General features: G+C 43.4%; 1 protein-coding gene and 1 long non-coding RNA gene across 6 annotated transcripts in view; one reads left to right on the top strand and one right to left on the bottom strand.

The window, feature by feature from the left end:
* LOC146075072 (uncharacterized) overlaps positions 1-12,989 on the top strand; it is a 237,141-nt gene extending 224,152 nt beyond the window's left edge. The window contains exons 2-3 of the long non-coding RNA XR_014473495.1: positions 8,781-8,985; positions 12,733-12,989. This is a non-coding gene — a long non-coding RNA (uncharacterized LOC146075072). The remainder of the gene's footprint in view (positions 1-8,780; positions 8,986-12,732) is intronic.
* Positions 1-17,656, bottom strand: part of SEMA6D (semaphorin 6D) — a 70,727-nt gene that overhangs the window by 49,495 nt on the left and 3,576 nt on the right. The window lies entirely within an intron of this gene.

Below are 17,656 nucleotides of genomic sequence, written 5' to 3'. Positions count from 1 at the left end.
ATATAATTAGAACATTGCGTAACATTTTTAAAAGGTCTTTGATACACAAAGAGTGCATACAATGGAAGTCCCCATCATATCTGATGAGACCTTTTTGGAATCCCAAATGGTAACTTTTCACTTACTGCGATGTATACGCGTCACATACACTGTGCTGCTGCGCTGTGTTATATTCAACTGATATTCAAGGGTCATCGATGCAAAGCATGAAGAGGACTGTGGCTGTAGAAGTGCCCCATCTTATGTTTAAGATATTAAAAAAGATATTTGTCAGGAGGGGTTGTATACATGTTTTCACCTATTTTTGTTTGTTTGAGCTGTGATCATTTTTAGCCCACAGACTTTCCACCTCAGTCCGTATCTGCTCCTTCCTCCAATATCAGTCTTTATAGTTCACTCTCTTCATATCCAGCAAGTATGAAACAGATCAGTGTCCCTACAAAGTTGCTTCCACTATTTGTTTTGACAACTTTTAGTACACAAAAAGGAGCAATTTCGGTTGAGTGGCCTTTAGTGATCACTGACGATAATTCACCTCATATAGGTGAGGAGTATATATATATATATATATATATATATATAGATATAGGAGTCAGGACCCGTCACTCAGGACTTAAGTGAATGCACAAAGATAGCTTGCTCTAGTGCCCACAATCATGAGGCTTTGAGGCCTCCAATATAAGCTAGAGCAATAAGGCGGCACTCAGAGGCTCCAATAAGGTAGAAAAAACGTGGGATTAATTTTAATCCATGTGCAGGAGCAATGTAACGTTTCACGGCTCAGCGGCCCCATCGTCAGACAAAATAATGCACACAAAGCTAGTCTGCTACCTTCTGCGTTTGTGCATGTATGAGAAAGAGATGTAGTTTCACTCTCTGCCAGCAGATGGCAGTGTTTCGGAGACTAGACATATATATATGATAGATAGATAAATAGATATATAAATATTGGAAGGAGGGTGCATTCACAAGTCTCTTAATTGTCCTCACTTGGGCCTTTTTCAAGAAATCCAAGGGAGGGCCGATGATTTGTTTCAGATGAAATGTTGCCATATAATGCCATCTGAATAAAAGGACTCCCTATGCATTTACAAGACCTCCTTCCAATATTTGTATATTTTGGACAGTCTCTGGCCCTTATTTGGGTAAGCCACACCAGCATCTCTACACAACAATAAGAGCACAAGCCAGTTGGGACTTATATATTTATTTATAAAGTGGGATTGGAAGCCTGTACGAGTATCCATTCTTCTGCACATGCAAAGTTGGGTCACGCATATGCCAACACCTACAAGAGGCATGCCCAAGCTTTCTCTCAAGACAAACTAGCAGTGCAGGTTTTATTGATATCCAGGCTTCAGCATAAGGTTAAATAAAAATAACTGATACAGGTTGAGTATCTTGTATCCGGGCATCCATTATCCGAATTATTCCAAAAACCGTGGTTTTTGGAATCATTCGAATATTTTTTTTTTTCTCCCCTAACCCTCTTTTCATACTTACCAAGTCCCCGGGCGTCCACAGCAGGCCTCCGGCATCTTCTCCAGGGTCTCCAGCGGTCCCAGGAATGCATTGCGCGAGTGTGCGCGCGCGCCGGTGACGTCACCGGTGCGCGCGCACACATTCCTGGGACCGCTGGAGACCCAGAGATGATGCCGGAGGCCTGCTGTGGACGCCCGGGGACTGCGTGGATGCCGAGGGACCACCGGACACCATCAGGAGACAGGTAAGTATGGCAAAAAAAAAAGTATTCCAAAAACCGAAAAATTACCCTATCTGGAATGCTCATTAAGTCACCTGTGCCCAAGCTTGAATATCATTAAAACCTGCACTGCTAGTTTGTCTTGAGGACCAAGGTTGGGAATGGCTGGCCTACATGAATGACTGGCAAAGTGGTAGGGTTCTATGTGTCACTCATTTGCCCTGTTTTATATTTTCTAAGGCAACTTGGCAATAAAATAAATTTGAATGTTGTGATAAGGATCAATAAAATGATATAATATATTCACTTGTAACCGTCATTTGTTCCTGTCCCATCTTAACAGAACAATGCAGACAATGCAGATGGGACTAGGTGGGTGGATGCTCATATAAATAGATTAGAAATGACTTTTCCAGTCCATCCCTATTCCAGAACAGAGAGTAAACAATGTGTACAATAACGAGGAACCTGCTTATAACTTATAGCTACAGTCCCAGGCACCAATGTTTTCATTTTCTTGTTGTTGGGTAGAAAACCAATTAAAAACGTCTCTATAATTGCCTGACATGTTATTTTCTAGCTTGTTTCTGATCAGCTACATAGTGTACAATACACCAATAAAGAGGTTTATGTAGTGTAGGGAATGACAGGAGCCCCTATTTGAGCTGCTGCCTCAGACGGCACCATGGCTTAAACCGGATTACTCCTTCCAATTACAAACTGAAGCCTTGCATAAATTACAGTTCCACTTCTTCAACAAACCACAGAATAAGAAGTGATTAGACTGTACAGCCAAAGGCTGACATGATATAACTACGTGCGTAGAGGCATTGTTCTGTTTGACAGATAAATAATCAGAGCTGATCTGTCAGAGGCTATGGCAGCGCACTTGATCCGTCTCGCAAACACAACTGTGTATGAAGGCAGAAGGACTCAAACTGCATTTGATGAGAATTGTCATGTACCATCTACTGGTGCCAGCACACAACACCCCTGGCTCAGTTTGTATTTCAATAATCAATACAGACTTGTAGCATAAAGCCAGAGGTACATTTCATGAATTACAAAGACTCGCTTGTTTTCACAGATCAGAAAACTTGGCCACGGCACCCAGCGCTGGAAATGAACAATACAAACAAAGGCCACATTTTAGACAAGACAATCCAATAACAGAATGTAACGCTTAAAATGAAAGTTGATACTACTAAAAATACCATGGTGCACTGCTGATGCAGAGTTGGGAGTAAAGCGGGCGTACATTACTGGACAGACATGGGAATGGAATATTGGCTTATGCAGAGCTGGACACATCTAGTAATTATGCAGGGGTTACATATGGTCCTGGTTTACTACAAGTCATCATCAACTCTGTGTACTTGCCATATATTAATAGACTAGGTGATTCATCGCGCCCTACGGGCGCTCTTCACACCGTCGTAAGGGGCTGCGCCCCCTTAATTTGTGAACGTTTGTATATGAGAAATATGGTTAGAATTGTATGAAAGACGCCCTGTATTGCAACTTAGGTGTCCGCGAATCGCGGGAGGGGGGGTCGCGGAGGGTGCCGCGAATTGCAGGAGGGGGGGTCGCGGGGGGTGCCGCGAATTGCAGGAGGGGGGGTTGTGGGGGGGTGGATGCTGCGAATCGCGGGAGGGGAGGTATTGCAGAGAATCGTGGCCCACGATTAGTGGGAGGGGGGTCGCGGGGTGGGTTGCTGCAAATCGCGGGAGGGGGGTTACGGGGCGGGGGTTGCGGCGAATCATGGTAGGGGGGGTCGCGGGGGGTGTGCCGTGAATCACGGGAGGGGGGGTCACGGGGTGGGGTGCCGAGAATCGCGGGGGGGTGTGTGTGTGCCGTGAATCGCGGGAGTGGGGGTTGCGGGGGGGGGGTGGGGGGGGTGTGACGCGAATCGCCACAAGAAAAAATCAACACAGAAAGGTCAACACATATAAATGTTGACATAAGTGTGGCACTTCATTGGTGTCCATGTCGACACATGAGAATGAATATGAAAACATTCAAAAAATAAAAAAAAAAACTTAAAAAACTCATGTCAACCTTTTTCATTGTCGACCATAGCCATGTCAGTGTTTTCCATGTGCAATTTAATTCTGTAGCTGCCGCGAATTGCGGGGGGGGGTGCCGCGAATTGCGGGAGGGGGGGGGTCGCGGGGGTGGGTGCCGCAAATCGCGGGAGGGGGGTTTACGGGGCGGGGGTTGCGGCGAATCATGGGAGGGGGGGTCGCGGGGGTGTGCCGTGAATCACGGGAGGGGGGGTCACGGGGTGGGGTGCCGATAATCGCGGGGGAGGTGTGTGTGTGTGCCGTGAATCGCGGGAGTGGGGGTTGTGGGGGGGAGGGGGTGGGGGGGGTGTGACGCAAATCGCCACAAGAAAAAAATCAACACAGAAAGGTCAACACATGTAAATGTTGACATAAGTGTGGCACTTCATTGGTGTCCATGTCGACACATGAGAATGAATATGAAAATATTCAAAAAATGAAAAAAAAAACCTTCAAAAACTCATGTCAACCTTTTTCATTGTCGACCATAGCCATGTCAGTGTTTTCCATGTGCAATTTAATTCTGGAGCTGCCGCGAATCACGGGGGGTGCCGCGAATTGCGGGAGGGGGGGGTCGCGGGGTTGGGTGCCGCGAATCGCGGGAGGGCGGGGTTCACAGGGGTTCCGGTGGGGGGTTGCCGCGAATTGCGGGAGGTGGGGGGTCACGGGGGGTGCCGTGAATCGTGGGAGGGGGGGTTGCGGGGGGGTGTGACGCGAATCGCCACAAGAAAAAATCAACACAGAAAGGTCAACACATGTAAATGTTGACATAAGTGTGCCACTCCATTGGTGTCCTTGTTGACACATGACAATGAATATGAAAACATTCAAAAAATGAAATAAATCTTCAAAAACTCATGTCAACCTTTTTCATTGTCGACCATAGCCGTGCCAGTGTTTTGCATGTGCCATTTAATCCTGGGGCTGCCGCGAATCGTGGGGGGTGCCGCGATTTGCGGGAGGGGGGGGGGGTTGCGGGGGGTGGGTGCCGCGAATCGCGGGAGAGCGGGGTTCATGGGGGTTCCGGTGGGGGGTTGCCGCGAATTGCGGGAGGGGGGGGGTCGCGGGGGGGTGCCGGGGTGCCGCGAATCGCCGGAGGGGGGGTTGCGGGGGGTGTGACGCGAATCGCCACAAGAAAAAATCAACACAGAAAGGTCAACACATGTAAATGTTGACATAAGTGTGGCACTTCATTGGTGTCCATGTCGACACATGAGAATGAATATGAAAATATTCAAAAAATGAAAAAAAAACTTCAAAAACTCATGTCAACCTTTTTCATTGTCGACCATAGCCATGTCAGTGTTTTCCATGTGCAATTTAATTCTGGAGCTGCCGCGAATCACGGGGGGGGGTGCCGCGAATTGCGGGAGGGGGGGTCGCGTGGGTGGGTGCCGCGAATCGCGGGAGGGCGGGGTTCACAGGGGTTCCGGTGGGGGGTTGCCGCGAATTGCGGGAGGTGGGGGGTCACAGGGATGCCGTGAATCACGGGAGGGGGGGTCACGGGGTGGGGTGCCGAGAATCGCGGGGGAGGTGTGTGTGTGTGTGCCGTGAATCGCGGGAGTGGGGGTTGTGGGGGGGGGGTGTGACGCGAACCGCCACAAGAAAAAATCAACACAGAAAGGTCAACACATGTAAATGTTGACATAAGTGTGCCACTTCATTGGTGTCCATGTCGACACATGACAATGAATAGGAAAAAATTAAAAAAATTAAAAATAAATCTTCAAAAACTCATGTCAACCTTTTTCATTGTCGACCATAGCCATGTCAGTGTTTTGCATGTGCCATTTAATCCTGGGGCTGCTGCGAATTGCGGGGGGGGGGGTGCCGCGAATCGCGGGAGGGGGGTCGCAGGGGGGGTGCCGCCAATCGTGCAAGGGGGGGTCGCGGGGGGTTCTTTTTGCCGCGAATCGCGGGAGTGAGGTCGCGGGGGGGTGTTTTTTCCGCAAATCGGGGGGGGGGGGGGGGGGTCACGGGGGAGGGTTTGCCGCGATTCGCGGGAGGGGGGGTCGCGGGTGGTGGTTATGCCGCGAATTGCGGGAGGGGTCCTGGGGGGGTTCTTTTTTGCAGCGAATCGCGGGAGGGGGGGTCGCGGGGGAGCGGGTGTTTTTGCCGCGAATCGCGGGAGGGGGGGGCGCACGGGGGGCACTCACCTGGTGGCTGTGGAGTAGCAGTGCTGGGAAACATGGGAAGGCAGTGGGTGTCTGGCACTGTCTGTGGGCTCACTGGGCTGGTTCTCTGTCACATACCTCCCAACATGACCCAATGCTCTGTTTCTAGACTTCCCCTTAATGTATGATTGCCATCACCTGTTTTAAACAGGTTAATTTCTCAGAAAGGTGTTCAGCACAGATGAAGGCAATCACACATTAAGAGGAAAGTCCAGGAACAGAGCGTTATAGACACAGACACCCACTTTGAGTGACAGATGTAGCCAAATATATAGGAGATTACAGTAAGATACATCTATCTTATTTTGTTGGACTGCATAACCACATGCATGACGTATCCTAAATGCCTTTTCTCACCATAGTTCCACCTCTGTAAAAAATAAAGGGACAATGAGTCCAAATCTCATGTCTCTGCACTTAGGGCCTAATTCAGACCAGTTAGCAAGGCTGCAATTTTTGCAGATGGACAAAACCATGCTGCACTGCAGGGGCAGATGTAACATGTGCAGAGAGAGTTAGATTTAAGGCAGGTGTTCAAACTGAAATATAAATTGCAGAGTAAAAATAAAACAGCCAGTATTTATCTCACCCAGAACCAAAATAACTCACCCAGCTGAACTCTCTCTGCACATGTTACATCTGCCTCACCTGCAGTGCACATGGTTTTGTCTCTCTGCAAAAATTGCAGCCTTGCTCACAGATTTGAATCAAACCCATAGGGGGGTAGTCATTCCCAGCCGCTATTTTCAACATGGGATTTTCACCAGCGGATAGAAGAGGTATCATGGCAGAACGGACCAACTTTAAAAGCTGTCGGGCCCGTTTTGCCAAGAACGGCCGTGGATTGTTGATATCACGGCCGTATCTCGGCAATCCATGGCCGTTTACATAGCCACACCCCCTTTTTAGCAGATTGGCAGGCCGGAAATTGCATCCCGCCTACCGATAACAAGGCGAGCTGGCCGAGAACGGACCAGGGTCACTGTTATGACCCGGGTTTGACTACCCCTATAATCTCATAGCATATGTAGTGTCTACTCACGCAGTGTATGCTATACTAATGTGTGTACGTTCAACTCTGCATCAGTCCTCATAGATAAGTAGGGCTTATTTTCTATATGTGTTATTCATTAATGAGGCTTGTCTGTAAGACCCCTAAGATGAAATAGCAGATGCATTAAGCTTCAAACCGTGATAAAATGGAGAGTGATAAACTACCAGCTAATCAGCTCCTTACTGTCATTTTTCCAACCCAGCCTGTAACATGGCCGTTAGTAGCTGATTGGCTGGTAGTTTATCAGTCTCCACTTTATCACTTTTTTGAAGCTTAGTACATCTGGCCCTCTAGGTGGCAAAAATCTATTCTATAATAAAAATTAGCAAATTAGGGGCTACCATATGCGTGACTAACTTGTGCACTGCATTGTGGGCAACGCCCTTCATGGACTATACTACCATAACCATTATAAGAAGATGTCATACGGGACAGTCTTCCCTGTCACATACTCTTGCTGAACGTGAGAGTGCAGGATTTTGCTATAATGCAGTGGTTGCACCCCAACAGGGTACACAATGGAATAATCAAACTGACTGAGGTACTAATTAAGTCACCTGTGCCTAAACATGGAAATCCTTACAACCTGGATTGCTGGGGTGCCTTATGGATTGCGTATGGGACAACTGCTATATGGAGGGTAAAAAATGGGAATTGCACAGAAGTCTAGACCTACACAGATTTGGGTAACATCATCCCCATTCTGCTAGGTAATAAACAAGTAGCAATTGGTGTATTCAAACAGGTTTATGACTAGTGATGACACAGCTTTTTATTAGAATGCATTTTGTATTTCAGATTATTGGATTTACTAGGAGACTTGGTTTTAAACTGAAAAAAATATATAAGTTTCTGTTTGAGATACAGGGAGGAATATTGCTCAACACAAGTGGAATTTCATAAGGACTTAGGGGGGTATTCAATCTCCCGTCGCCATTCCCGACAGAGGAAATAGCGGCGGGGCCCTATTTAATGCTGTCTTCCACGACAGCATTGAACAGGGGATCTCGGCAGAAGTTGTCTGACCTCACAAGCAGTCGGGCACGTTCTGCCGAGAACGGTTGGGAATTGTCGAGCTACCGGCCTCAACTTGCCGATTCCCGGCTGCTTCTTGCGGCCATGCCCCCTTCTTGGCGCTCGGCAGGCGGGACGTTGAATCCCGCCTGCAAAATCACAGTCGAGCGGGCCGAGAACAGGACAGGGTCACGGCTGTCGGCCAGCCTGACAGTCGTGACCCTACCCCCTTAATATAAAAGTCAATTCCTATAATATTTATGCCAAAAAAGTTTTTTGGGGGTATGATAAAATGATAAAATATTCCTGAAGACATTAGAAGAATAACGATAAGCTGTGCCTAATTAATAAAAGCATGAATAATCTTTATAATGTATTGTCATCCTTAAAGAAATAATTATGCTGGGTAATTCCTCAGTGAGAACGTTCCGATTAATCCAACATAGCCATTACTAAAGTCTTCTTTAAATTGGCCAACTTTAGTTTGGAACAAACAGAGATGGTACGGGGATGAGTCAACGCTGTGATCATAGGGCCTTATTTACATATGAAATACACTTTTGTATCTTCCATGAATATAGTTAAAGTGAAACTTTGCCTCGATTACAATAATAATGAACCCATTTGTTCCACTTTTGCTGCCAGCATACAGCTAGAGATGCACAGCTCTGAATATTTACACAGCTAACAACTGGAATGTAAAAATCACCCTGAAATAACATTTTTACAGCCTATATCAAAAACAACATTTTAATGTCATTTTTTTTTTGCAGCCTTAAAACGCAGCAAATCAAAGCCCTCCGGAATAATTGCAGTAATAAATATGGCCGAGTCACCGAAAATTGAAAATATATTCGGAGACATAAAATTAAGTATGACCTGCAAATTGTCACTTTCCTTTCTTCTTACATTAAATGAATGGCCTTACAGTGGCTGGGTAGGAGACGGCTGGCATGCGGAGAGGGAAGAGGTGTTAAGGTAACCGAAACAAAGATAAAGGGGATTGTGTTGAGAAGAATGCGGCAACTGACATGTATATATTAAGCCATCATGTAGCCCAGATGAAAGGGTTATGTATTAATAAGGTAGCATGTCTAGGCTGTTACATCCACACAGTGACATGTTGAAACACTATTTCATATTTAGAATGTATACATATACAGCTGGTAGCTCCATTATCCAAACCTTTACCCCAACCCTGTCATTAGCAGCTGTAATAGTCTGTCTGGCTCGTGGAGACATATGGCAGTGTCTGTGGCCAACCCCGGCATCACACATGCTGTGCTGTAAGCCAGTCATTTGGAAATTAAACACTTACTGACTTAAGCCACAACATATACATAAAATACTGCACTCATTTCCTATAGCCATTAAAAAAAAGATCCTGGAATTGATCAAATTGAAGCAATATTTTATTGAAAAGCAGAAGTTAGCAAGATTTGATTTGGATTACGTATGTATATATTATATATTATATATATTGGGGCAGTACGGATGGTGTAATGCCTCACAGCACTGAGGTCATGGGTTCCATTCCGACCATGGCCCTAAATGTGTTTCCGCCAGGTACTCCGGTTTCCTCCCACGATCCAAAAATATGCTGGTAAGTGAATTGGCTTCTAACAAGAATTTGTGTGCGTGTACATGTGGTAGGGAATATAGATTGCAAGCCCCACTGGGGCAGAGTCAGATGTGAATGTTTAAATATAAAAGCGCTGTGGAATATGTGTGCGCTAAATAAGAAACTGTTAATAAATAAATATATATATATAATGTTTAGGGTATACTGTATATAAAATTAGTGGTGGGGCAACTTATGAAATAAAATTAGAGTTAACCCGCAGTAGGAGACTGTGGGGGAATTCGGTGTACAACATTTATTACACACTTGCATAATGGGTTGTTCTTTTAACCAAATGTATATCCAGATTTTATGTAGCTTATTTACATTTCTTAATAATGACAATCATGATAGACATAGCTCTGCCTCAATACAGTGTATCTGCTGGCTATAATTATATTTTTAAACTGTGTACACATTGGAGTAACGCGGAGTCGTTCAGACATATCAGTCAGCCCAGATCACCCATACACACCAGAGTGATGTTAATGGAGGGACAGAACAATCATTGGGGCAGATGTATTAAGCCTGGCGAAGAGATAAAGTGGAGATAAAGTGGAGAAAAAGTGGAAGGAGATAATGCATCAGCCAATTAAATTCCAACTGTCATATTTCAAACACAGGCTTTTCTCCACTTTATCTCCTCGTCAGGTTTAATACATCTGCTCCACTGTTCCATCTTTCACAAACAAGCATGGTGACGCTAGCCATGTCGGTAGGTTTGATGTGCAGAATATTAAACCTAGCATCTTCTCAAACGCTCATACACACTGAGTGATATGCGCAATATGTTGGTCCAATCCGTCCAACCGGATGGTACATTGCCCAGTGTGTACCCTTTAGTGACAGTGCTTGTCCAGTATTGAGCTATACAGTGGTAGCCAGGTGCCTGGTCCCTAATAAGTAATATTTTCATAGCAGAAGTTGCTTGTAAAGCCTGTTCAATTTGATGTCCTGTGTTTAATCAAGTAATCTCATGTAATGACATTTATTGATTAGCAGATTCATAAAACAAAATGCCTGTCTTGTATATACATGTGTGCAGCAAGAAAGGACAAGACATTTAATATATTTTCTCTTCTGCAATAATCCACTATCATACCAAATACAACAGAGATAACATGCTACAGCTTTTTCAGTTAATGAAGACACCTTAAAAATAAGAAACTGTATTGTTCAACAGGAGAATGAAGAGATTTCTCAAAGTGCTGGGGATAAATTCATCCACAGAATTACATCAAATGAATCATCAAAGAGAGCAAAGTATAATCATAGGGTTCAATTCAATTAGCTGCGAGGAGGATGAATTGTCATGGCAACGGCGTGGCAACACTGCCAACAGCACCCAAGATGCAGCATCAGGTTACTTTGCAACAATATTGACCACCTGCGTAACAAAGATATGATGTCATCACATCATGCTGACATGATGTGTAGTAAACAGAAACCCAGACCCATGAGGTCACGTAGACACAACAAATAGGCCAGGAAATCTGACAGAGATAATGGCCTTTTCACTCTCCCCAAATGGTGGCGATATGCTTCTGTTTTGGGAAACAAATGCCATCACCGCCCCTCTCTGAATTCCAAATGGCACCAGACTGTCAATTACAGTACGGTACAGGTCTGGTGCAAAGTACCAAACATTGGCACTTTGCAATATGCCCCGCAGTAACAACCCTGAATCAAATTCAGGCCCCATGTGCCAGCCCTAGAACATCTAGCCAATAGTCTGATCTTTTTGATTTAGCTAGACAGCTTTGCAATATGTACAGTGAAAATGCTTTGCCTACGGATAATGTTACTGTGACAGGCAAGCATTTAAAAAATATACTTTTTTTTAATCACACTTGTTATTGGCACACTAAAAATCCTTAATTTGTGCTGGCACTAAAAAAATAAGCAAAAATTGATCCACTGTTATATGCGGATTTGTGTGCAGAAGCACCGTCTCATGAATCTCTAACAGGACCTTGAGCTTAATTGAACCTGCCCCAAGGATTTGCTAATTTATCACTGCAATTTTCATTCAAGTAGCTATTAACCAGTTACAGTCTGCTGTGTCATGCAACTACCCCGACAACCACAGTCACATAATATAATGTAGTGAGAAGAAAACCTAGCCCATTTGCCAAAGCAGCAAACCTAGACCCACTCCTCATCTCTCTAATGTAATAAGTGTGGGGCTTCTTGATTCGGGAGAGAGACACTTTATTTGCAGCGGCAGCCATAAATAACTGGTATGGGGGAACTTCCTCGAAAGAACATATCACTTTCAGCTTTCATGTATAAAATATATATATATATATATATATATATATATAGTATATGACGGGCCCCTCAGGGTCCAATCAGGGCACTCACCAGACAATGGGTTAGTGAAAAATTATTTAATACATCACCACATAATGTGTAGGACTGAAGTCCAAGTCGACGTTTCGGCCGTGACTTGGCCTTTGTCAAGACAACAGCAGTTCAGCAGAGTAGCAGCAAGACTCCTTGTCTTGCTGCTACCCCCCTTCTACCAAAAGCTGGCTTGGAGTGCGGTTACACTGTGATTTTATATATATATATATATATATATATATATATATATATATATATATAGATAGATAGATAGATAGATAGATAGAGAGATATTAATGCTTTACATGAGAAAATGTATATCGTTTTTCATCATGTGTAAGTAATGGGCACCCTACGGTGATATTCAATTATTCTGAAGATGCACATAAATGTTGGGGGCGCTCATTCCATATAGTGTGGTGATCACACAAAAATGCACCAAGTTCATACACATACAGCAGCTAAACCTGTGTAAAGTATTGTCGCATCTTCCCAGGCAGCAGTTTTTGAACCCAAAACACAGACTTTTTGCAGATTTCTACAAGCCACCCCTGAAGGGTGCGAGAAGAAATAACGCAATCATGTGGTATTCACACCCAACGGTACAAAACATTAAATAGCTCAGGTCACTTTAGATGGGAACTCTGAGCGCACAAAAACAATTGAATGCCCCCCCCCCCCTAATTGTTTTAAAATATTTATTTATTTAAAATAGTTTGGAGTTAAAAAATCCAGTCTCTAATCCTTTTTCATTCTAGTCCTAGGGCTCCCTACTACAGCAAAGTGACTTGTCTAGCCTTCAGAAATGTGGGATGCTTGATAAGAAGGCAGAAGCCAACTGCACTTTCTGAATCTCCTGTCAGGAAGATAAAGGAGTCAGTGACTCAGCAAGTGCCACCTCACATGAACACTGCAAGCTGTGCCTCTGTACTGAGATATTACTGACATCAGAAAAAGGAGGAAAGATTAGTGTGATGCTACATTACTGGATTTCTTTTTTTAATTGAGAACAACATTGGATGACTTTTCATCTACAAAATCAATAAATGCTTTCTTTTAAGAACAGACATTTGTGTAGCAAAACTCATCAAAGCTAACTGCAGGAATAAACATACCTGGCTGCTCTAAAGGGACTCAATTATCAAATGAAAGAACATAATCGCAATAAAAGGGGATTTTGAATTCATTACACCTTACATGAACGTTGAACGCCTCTCTCCACACAGAGCATTTGTTTAAACTTTAAACGGGGCATACACTTGAGCAGCTTCTCTCCTCGGAGACGTCGCACCCTTGATCCGCACGGCATCTTTCCTTGAGGCAGGATCGCATGTGATATATCGCATGTGGTCCTTTTGCATGCGAGATATCACATGCAATTCCAGCCACTCCTGCCTGGCTCGGAGGCAATCCAAGAGATTGCTCGTGCAGCCAGTGTGATTTGCAGGATCAGATGTGATGTGCATGGAACCTTGCATTGCATTGGACCTGCTATCAATCACATGCAATCTGGACGGTTTTCATGCGATTGATCGCTGCAATCATGTGCAAAGCGACCAAATTGCATGTGAATCGCCCTAATGTATGGGAGCCTTTAGTTTCACAGTATAGACCCTTGAATCATCCATTTAAATTATACTTGCACGCCTTCCTGGACTGTCAGTGATACCTGCACATTTCAGGGAACTCTCCTTGGATCCTGATCACAATTCACAGCACCGCATCTGCCACCCGGGTCTCCTCATCTGCCATCATCCCACGTGGACCAGTCCATTCAAACAATACTTGCCAAGTAAAAAATTTCAGTAGCTTTTGCTTCTAAGCCACAGGGCATCTAAGCTCGGTTTGTACAGCTAGCCACCTAGGGTCATAATAATCATCTCCTCAATACAAATCAGAATCTGATCCAGTGGTTGGTCTAGAAAAGTGTAATGTGGCTACCGCCATTGATATGTGTGTTGTGGCCTTGCCTCCTGGATCAATGGTATATTTACTCTCAATACCCGCGCTCTCCGTGGGTGTCTCAATGGCCTTGGGTGGGAGAAAAGTGGCCAAGAAAGCAGTACTGTATTAAATACTGATCCAGACAATTGACCAGTCATTGAACAGTTTAGACTCCGACCACCCTTAAGATGACCATATACGGCATGATAGTGCAGAAGACCAGCTTAACTACTGTTAACTTCAGAACATTTCTGAGAGATTTTACAAGCAATACACAGGTGATGAGAATGCTTACCAAAATATAAAATATGTAACACACGAGACATTGCTAGCTTTGAAGTGGCATTATCCCTTAATTACTAAACTGTATCCTCCTTCTGAGGAGCCCTTGGGACAGCTCCATGCAGCTACTGTATTTAAAGTTTAGTAGTTTCATCATATACAGCTAAAGACTATGTTGTAAGACAGTGTAATGGGCTGGGGAAATGTTGAATGGTAAGGCCAATCAGATTTGTCCTTTTTTTTTTACTGCAGACATTTTTAAAGTGATGAGTTTAAAGCAGTAGTTCTCAAACTTTTTGAATTACAGCACCCTAGACTATCAGAATATTTTCCTCGGCGCCCCAAGGCCAGAAGTTTCTTATTGAGAAATTTAGAGAACAAATATTAAATTAAGTAAATTGTGTTGATTCAATGTTGGACAATATTTCCGACATGTGAAAATCAGTATTCAGTCCCGGCAATTTTCGTCCGGGACTAACCTCATGCAGATTCGACTTTGTTTATAAACAGTGCACCTTGTACATTGTCAAAAATGGACACTGGATATTCGAATCTGCACCCATTTTTGGCCATGGCTAATTCATGGAGTTTCCAACTGTCTGAATCTATTCTGACAGTTGGATAAACAGACCGACATTGAATAGGTCAAATGTCAATTCAACTTAATCTTGTCGGAAATGTATATGTCTTCATTAGGCTCAATTATTAGGTGAGGGATCAGATTTGCTTGTTTGTACACAATTTTATGACTGAAAGACACAAGTGCTGATTTTGCCTATTTTGCCTAATAATAGAACTTACCATCTAAGTTATCTTTATATACACACACACACACACACACACACACAAACACACGGTCCCAGTGCCAACCACTTGATCCTGTTTTGCCTCAATGTCTACCTCAAGGCCATTGCGGTGGAATGATGCCAATTTCAACTCTGCTGAAAATCAACCTCGTCAATAAGGGCACAGGCAGAGTTCCTTTATTCATTGAGTATGATGTCAAGTTTATTTGTTGCAAGAGACTAAAAAGATAAATAACAATCTTGGACTGCTCACTGGCACCAGCCAAATATACGTACTTCGCTTATATATGTTTATCTGTAGAATGCCCATTGTATAAACTTTCCAGGAAAGCTGCACAACATGAGTGGCACACCCAAATATCCCTAGGGTAACAAATAAACTTGTGGTTTAATTTTATTTTGGTATACTTTGAGGCAAGAAAAAATAGTAACCACAGAAAAAGAAAACAGATGGACCCACCCTATAAGAAGTAAATGGTTTAAAATGAAGTGAATGCTTCACAAGAGCACTCAAGTATCCTCTACCTCCAGATAAAAGAACTCAGCTCTGTGATCTCTGAAGATGACGGGAGTGGTCTAGACAGAGACAATGGCTTTGCAATTGATAGAGATGCTTTTAATAACAGTTTTAGCTTGGCTTGATATTTGAAAGGCGATTTCCCTAGCCAAAGGCATTAAAGAAATAGTCCAGATTGTACACTCACTTTTCTAGAGACAATGGAGGATGTGGGGATTAGTAACAAAACTCACAAAAGAATACAGCTACATAACATGTTCTCCCATTATTTGAACAAGGTTTTAAGTCTATTGTCAGTGATGCTACATTTACTCCTACAAATTACCAATGGAAGAATGTATTCTTCAGTTCCAATACCACATTCATAAAAATGTGAATACATTGTCTACTAGACATGGGAATGCTAGAAAGCAATGCTAAGGTACATGACTTATAACACTTACATATTTAATTTGTATATATTACCTGTAAATAAGAAAACTATACATAAACGCAAGATACCATGACATATAATGTACAGCAGGGGTTAAAGTCAGGGGGAACTTGGTGGAACGGAGTTCCACCATCTCTAATGGTGAGGTGGAACATTTTAACCTCCACATTGGCCCTGCACAGTAATATTAACAGAAAAGCATTCCAGTTTGCAGGGGGATGCCAAAAACTCTACCACTGGCACTGTCTCTGCCAAATTTGGGGGGTTAGGGTAATTAGGTGGCATAGAGAAAAAATGTGTTCCCCCACCTCTGCATGACCACTTTAAGCCCCGAGTACAGTATGGGGCATATCATTCTTTATACAATAGAAGTCTTTTGATTGGTTAACAAAGTGATGACATCCCTAACATTAATTCATAACATCACCAAACACTGTTTATACAAATGTGTTTTAAATATATGTTAACATGACTTGTGTAAATGGAGAACAACCAAAGTATACTATTTCCATGTGTGTCTAATAGGACAACCTACGAGCACTTTATCTATATTGAAAAGCAACAGAAAAAAAAACACTTGTTAGCATTGATTTCTCCTTTAAAAATAATGGAATTAAGGCATTTAGACCATTTTGCATGGTTCCTTAAGCTGCTAAGAAAGTACATTGACTGAAATAAAGAACCTGCCATATCGAGTTGTAAGTGTCTGCAACCAGAGCACAGACGCTTGAACTATTTTACAGAGCCTACATCTCAAGTAGACATAATTTAATAGAAACGCTACAGGGAGTGTTCAATTTATGCCAAGTGTAGGTAAACTTCTATTGCCCAGTCTCAGCTAGTATACAGATTTTCCCAAAACCCAGCATGGCACTACAGTGGTTCACACTAATACTTGCAATCTGTAGCCTTCAATTTGGAAACTAATTAGCAGGTGCTACGGCTGTGGACATTTAACAGACAAAGGGGATATTCTTTGTCAATTACTATGTTAAAAAGTATTAATATAGACAAAAGTCACTCAAATCCCCTGTTGAAAGCAGACACAGTGATGTCTTCTGTTGCCTAATTGGCAGGAGTTATATAGTGATGGCACCAAATCCACACTCATACAAACCAGGGTTAATGTGTTGTCAGCAGCCAATTAAGCAACTACTATGTTTCTGGAGTGTAGGAGAAACTGAGGTACCAGGAGGAATCCACGGAAACACGGGGAGAGCATACAGGGCGAGATTTACTAAGCCTTGAAAAGTGATAAAATGGAGAGCGATAAACCACCAACCAATCAGCTCTTAACTGTCATGTTACAGGCTGCGTTTGACAAATGACAGGTAGTAGCTGATTGGTTGGTGGTTTATCAATGTCTATTTCATCACTTTTCATCGCTTAGCACATCTGGCCCACTAACTTCACATAGACAAGACCCTGGTTGGCTCTGAGGAAAAACATGTAAACCACTCCACCACTGTGCTACCCAAATCATGGGCACCGTGTCCCAACGGAACCTTAAGAGCCCCAAAGTAGAATGATCCCGTTAAAAAAACAAAACTCTTTTTATGTTCACATGTTAACTTTTGTTGCTACGGAGCAACAATGCTGGCTGGTATGAAAGGGAAGAAAATGATAAAGGCAGCTGTGTTGTTCACAGTCGGGTAATTCCTCTATAGCTGGGAATGGATGTGGGGCCAGTAGCCTGTTGT

This window comes from Crinia signifera, chromosome 4 (assembly GCF_055691185.1).
Source record: "Crinia signifera chromosome 4, ASM5569118v1, whole genome shotgun sequence".
In the NCBI taxonomy this organism is placed as follows: domain Eukaryota; kingdom Metazoa; phylum Chordata; class Amphibia; order Anura; family Myobatrachidae; genus Crinia; species Crinia signifera.
The sequence above is the reverse complement of the archived record's forward strand: the minus strand, read 5'-3'. Positions and strand labels throughout refer to the sequence as shown.